The 5,350-nt window shown below is 35.5% G+C and overlaps 1 pseudogene; it reads left to right on the top strand.

Moving 5' to 3' along the window:
* Positions 1-1,651: 1,651 nt before the first annotated feature.
* Positions 1,652-4,647, top strand: LOC127136100 (uncharacterized; annotated as a pseudogene).
* Positions 4,648-5,350: the final 703 nt, after the last annotated feature.

The raw sequence follows: 5,350 nt of genomic DNA, 5'->3' as shown, positions 1-5,350 counted from the left end.
AGGGTTCTCCTTTCGTCCTCTTTCCTTTTTTTTCATTACTGAAGTGCTGGTATTTATAATGCTCTTTTTTGTGACCTAATGGGCTCAGAGTGAAGCCCAGAATTTTCTGTTATCTGTCAGCTTCGCTAGGCGAGCGTGTAGCGAACGTGTAGCGAACAGGCCAGTTTGGGCCATTTTCTGGATTGGGCCATTCGTGAGCTGGGCCTTCGTTCCTTTAAGATCAGTGTCATAAAAATGAGTCGGAGTGCCCTGAAAAATGTCTTAAAATATTAATGGGCAAATTTTGGGGTATGACAGTAATACATTCTTCATTCTCCCAATGACTTGAGTGGTCAGATCAACATGTATTCTTTGTTAATGTTTATTCTCCCTATTTTTTGAGTGGTAAAAGAAAGTGTTAGGAAGAATTACTATAACTCAAAACCATAAACACACATGAAGAATAGTGTGTTGTAGGAGACTTCAATTCACATAAAAGACTAAAAAAATGAAAAAAAAAATCACGAAACCTTTTCTAAAGCATTTTCTTATATCATATTAAAGCACTCGTATTTTCCTTAATATGGCAGAGTAATATGAATCTGCCTGCCAAATCCATGCTTCCCTTTTTTCCCATTCATATATTTGGTTCAGCAGTTGTGAATACTCCATTTATTCAAAATACATTTGCATGCAGGATGTTGGGTTGTTTGTGTTGTGATTGGCAACATTTTGTTAAAACAAGTGAAGTAGCAAGATTTTGAATAAGATGTCTTGACATGCTTGTACGACATCGTGACGTGTTGTCATTTTACATTCTTGGAAGATTTGTTTTTTTAGCATGAGATTAGTGAAGATTCTTTGAATATTTGATTCACGTATTTTATGTTATAAGAAGCGTTTGTTTTAGAAGCAAATATTGGTTCAAGCTTTGCCTTGTTTACTAAGAAAGGATGTCAAAACATTTAAGGAGACATCATATTTGATTTGATTTGATTATGTAGAAGACTGTGCAGCAATATGATTTGGATCTACTGATTATTTAGCCAGAAGCCCATGCTAATCTGGGCTATTTGAAGGATGATTCTAAACCTAAGAAAATAACTAAGTTGCATATATGATAGTCTCTGTTAGGGTTTAGTTTGTTCATTGTTATTTGTGATCCATTCTCATATCACTTAGATGCTTGAATTAGACTTAGTTTTTTAGTTGTAATTATGAATCACTCATGAGCTTTTAAGCAAGAGTGGATTCTGTTTCATTGGAAGTGTGTATTCTATTTATTGTTGGAAGTCGTTATCATTGTTGTGTGATTGTAGGGAAGTGAGAAGGGTCTCATATCTAGGAGAGTCTTATATATAAATACCAAGGATATTTATTAGGTGAGAAATTTGTTAAACTAGAGGTTGTTTAGAACTTCAAACTAATACTTTTATAATGGATTTCCTTTCTGGCTTGGATGACCCCAGATGTAAGTGACGTTGCATCGATTTGGGTTAACAGTTGACTTGTGTTATTTACTTCTTGCTATTTACTTTAACACTGTAATTGTTTATGTTGTGACAATGTTCTGATCCTAGTGTCATGACATCGTATATGACAACTGTTATCTGCATACTAGAATTTCAATTGGCACTAGAGAAGGCACATTTCTCTATTTTGGGTGAGCTCCATGGAGATATTTTATGGTATTATGGACAAGGAAGGAGGATTTATCAACATACCACCTATTCTGAATGGCACCAACTATGTTTACTGGAAGGCGTGTATGATGGCTTTTCTAAAATCTATGGACAGCAAAACCTGGAAAGCGGTTATCAAAGGGTGGGAACATCTTGTGGTGCAAGACAAAAATGGGAAGGACACAACTAAATTGAAGCCTTAAGAGGATTGGTCTAAGGAAGAAGATGAACTTGCTTTTGGAAACTCCAAAACCTTGAATACCTTGTTCTATGGAGTTGACAAAAATGTATTCAGGTTAATAAATACTTGTATTATGGTTAAAGTTGCATGGGAAATCCTCATAACCACTCATGAAAGCACATCAAAAGTAAAAATATAAAGACTTCAACTTCTCACCACCAAATTTGAGAATCTCAAGATGAAAGATGATGAGTGTATTCATGATTTTCACGTGAATTCTCTTGATATTGCTAATTCATCTAGTGCTTTGAGAGAGAAGACGTCAGAGGAGAAGCTTGTTAGAAAAATCCTCAAGTATTTGCCTAAGAAGTTTGACATGAAGGTCACAACTATTGAAGAAGCACAAGACATCTGCAACATGAAAGTGGGTGAGCTTATTGGGTCACTTCAAACTTTTGAATTGGCTATCAGTGATAGATCTGAAAAGAAGAACAAAAGCATAACTTTTATCTCCAACACTAAGGATGAAGAAGCTCAATCTGACATGGAGACTATTGAAGGGTTTTCTAATGCTATTGTGCTTCTTGGGAGGCAATTCAATGAGGTGCTGGAAAAAGGTATTCCATTGAGAGACAATGACTTTCAGAGAAAAGAAAGAACAAAGGAGAAGACAAATCAAGGAAAAGGTATTAAGTATCATGGATGTGAGGGTTTTGGTCACATTAGATCAGAATGTCTCACCTACCTCAAGAAACAAAAGAAGAGCTTGTCTGTTTCTTGGTCTAGTGATGATGATTCTGAAGGTGAATCTGATGATGAAACTGTTAAGCATGTTATAACTTTCACTATTAGATATGAATATGATGAAGATTCTTGTGATGAGGATGTCTCTTATGAAGAGTTGGTCGTCTCTTACAAATAAATGTGTGGCAAAGTGAAGAGGTTTGCAAGATAGGAGAAAAGAAGAAGAGAATCATAAATCAAATGCAAGCTGAAAAAGAGAAAGTTTTATCTACCATCTCTGACCTTCAAAATGAAGCAACCATATTGATTTCTAAACTTGAAAACATGAATAAATCCATAAGAAGGTTGAATAATGGGTCTGATATGTTGTACGAAATTATTCAAATTGGGAAAGGGGTTGGAAACTTAACAGGTATAGGTTTTAATTACCAATCTCTAAATGAACAAGGAAAAACCCCTATGACAAAATTTATTTCTTCTGAAAGAAAGTATGAGCCCACGATGTCCAACCAAGTGTTACAACATCCTGCCACACATCGGGAAACTCAAATTAAAGTCAAGTTTTTGCCTTGGAAATGTCATTACTGTGGTAAATATGGAAATATAAAGCCTTTCTGTTACAGTCTATATGGTTATCCAAAACATTTAACATATCCTAGGGCTAATCATGTGATGATTAAAACTAGAAAGGAATGGAAACCTAAGGTTGTTGATACCTGTCTTATAACCCATACTTATTTTAGAGCTTCATCTAGAGAAGGCTGGTACTTTGACAGTGGATGTTCTAGACATATGACAAGGGTCAAGAAGTATTTAGTGGACATTAAGTCTTATTCCACCAGTTTTGTCATTTTTGGAGATGGAGGTAAAAGTGAAATTAAAGGGATATGAAAGTTAGTGTGTACTGGATTTCCTAGACTTAATGATGTTCTTCTTGTAAAATGGTTGACTCCTAATCTGATCAACATTAGTCAGTTATATGATCAAGGTCTAAAAGTCAATTTTACCAAGTCAGAATGTTTGGTTACCAATGAGAACAATGAAGTTATGATGAGGGGAGTTAGGTCTAAAGACAACTTCTATTTATGGGTACCACAAGAAACTACTTATTCTTCCACATGTTTAATGTCTAGGGAAGATGAAATCAAGTTGTGGCACCAGAAGCTTGAACATCTGAATCTCAAAGGTATGGAGTAGGTTATGTCTGAAGAAGCTATTAGAGCTCTACCAAAACTCAAAATCGAGGAGGGTAAAGTATGTGGTGAGTGTCAAATCGAGAAGCAAACCAATATGTCACACCCAAAGTTGTAACATCATACTATTTCCAAAGTTTTAGAACTTCTTCATATGGACTTAATGGAGCCTATGCAAGTTGAAATTCTTGGTGGAAAGAGGTATGTTTATATGGTTATTGATGATTTTTTAAGGTTTACTTAGGTGAGTTTTATCAAATAAAAATTACACTTTTGAGGTATTCAAAAACCTTTGTCAACGCCTTTAAAAAGAGAAGGAAATTTGATTGTCAGAATCAGAAGTGACCATGGGAAGGAGTTTGAAAATACAAAATTTTCTGAATTTTGTTCTTCTGAAGGTATTGGTCATGAGTTCTCATCTCCCATCACTCAGCAAAATGGAGTTGTAGAATGCAAGAACATAACATTACAAGAGTGAGCTAGAGTCATGTTTCATGCAAAAAATCTTCCTTGTCATTTTTGGGCTGAAACAATGAAAATTGCTTGTTATATCCACAATTGTGTTACTCTGACAGTTGGTACATCATCTACTCTATATGAATTGTGGAAAGGAGGGAAACCTATTGTTAAATATTTTCACGTGTTTGGGAGTAAATGCTACATTCTGGAGAATCGTGAACAGAGGAGAAAGATGGATCCCAAAAGTGATAAAGGGATATTTATTGGTTACTCTACAAACATCAAAGCTTACAAGGTATTTAACTCCAGAACCAAGGCCATGATGAAATCCATTAATGTTGTGGTTGATGATTCAATTATAGTTAAAGGGACTGATGTCGATGAAGATATTGGAACATCATCTTATTAGATTGATGCTTCAGAAAATATGGAAGACATTGAGTCCAACATTGAGCCAACAAGGACTGAATCAGATAACCCTCAAGCCAACAAAGGTCCCTCTATCATAATTCAGAAATATCATTCAAAGGAACTTATTATTGGAAATATTAATGAAGGGATCACCACTAGATCCAGAGATGTGATATCCAATTCTTGCTTTGTCTCAAAGTTTGAACCTAAAATGTGAAGGAGGCCTTAACTGATGAATTCTGGATCAATATTATGCAAGAAGAACCATGGAAGTTCAAAAGGAATGAAGTGTGCAACCTAGTTCCTAGGCCTTAAGGGATGAATGTTATTGGCAAAAAATGTATTTACAAGAACAAATCTGATGAAAATGTGTAGCACCTCAAATTTGCACCCCTCATTCATGCATTCATTTCATTTTTTAGGTCATATATCATTTCATCTTGCATTGCATCGTGACAGTCAGAATTGGCATCAAGAGATTCATCAGTACAAAAGGGCAAGTTTTTCCTTAAGATGAAGGCCACATGATTATTCCAAAGAGCTTATATGAGCCAAGGGTCATTTTGAAGTAACTTTGCCAAGTGGTAGAGGCCCAAAGTCATCAGTGTATTCCCAAGTCATCTAAGGCCCATACAAGTCAACTGAAAGTCAACTGAGGGCTTTGAGGTGGAGAAATGGTTTGAGACACTTCATTCATGTCC

Source organism: Lathyrus oleraceus, chromosome 4 (genome assembly GCF_024323335.1).
Source record: "Lathyrus oleraceus cultivar Zhongwan6 chromosome 4, CAAS_Psat_ZW6_1.0, whole genome shotgun sequence".
NCBI lineage: Eukaryota > Viridiplantae > Streptophyta > Magnoliopsida > Fabales > Fabaceae > Lathyrus > Lathyrus oleraceus.
This window is presented reverse-complemented; position numbering and strand designations above follow the sequence as displayed.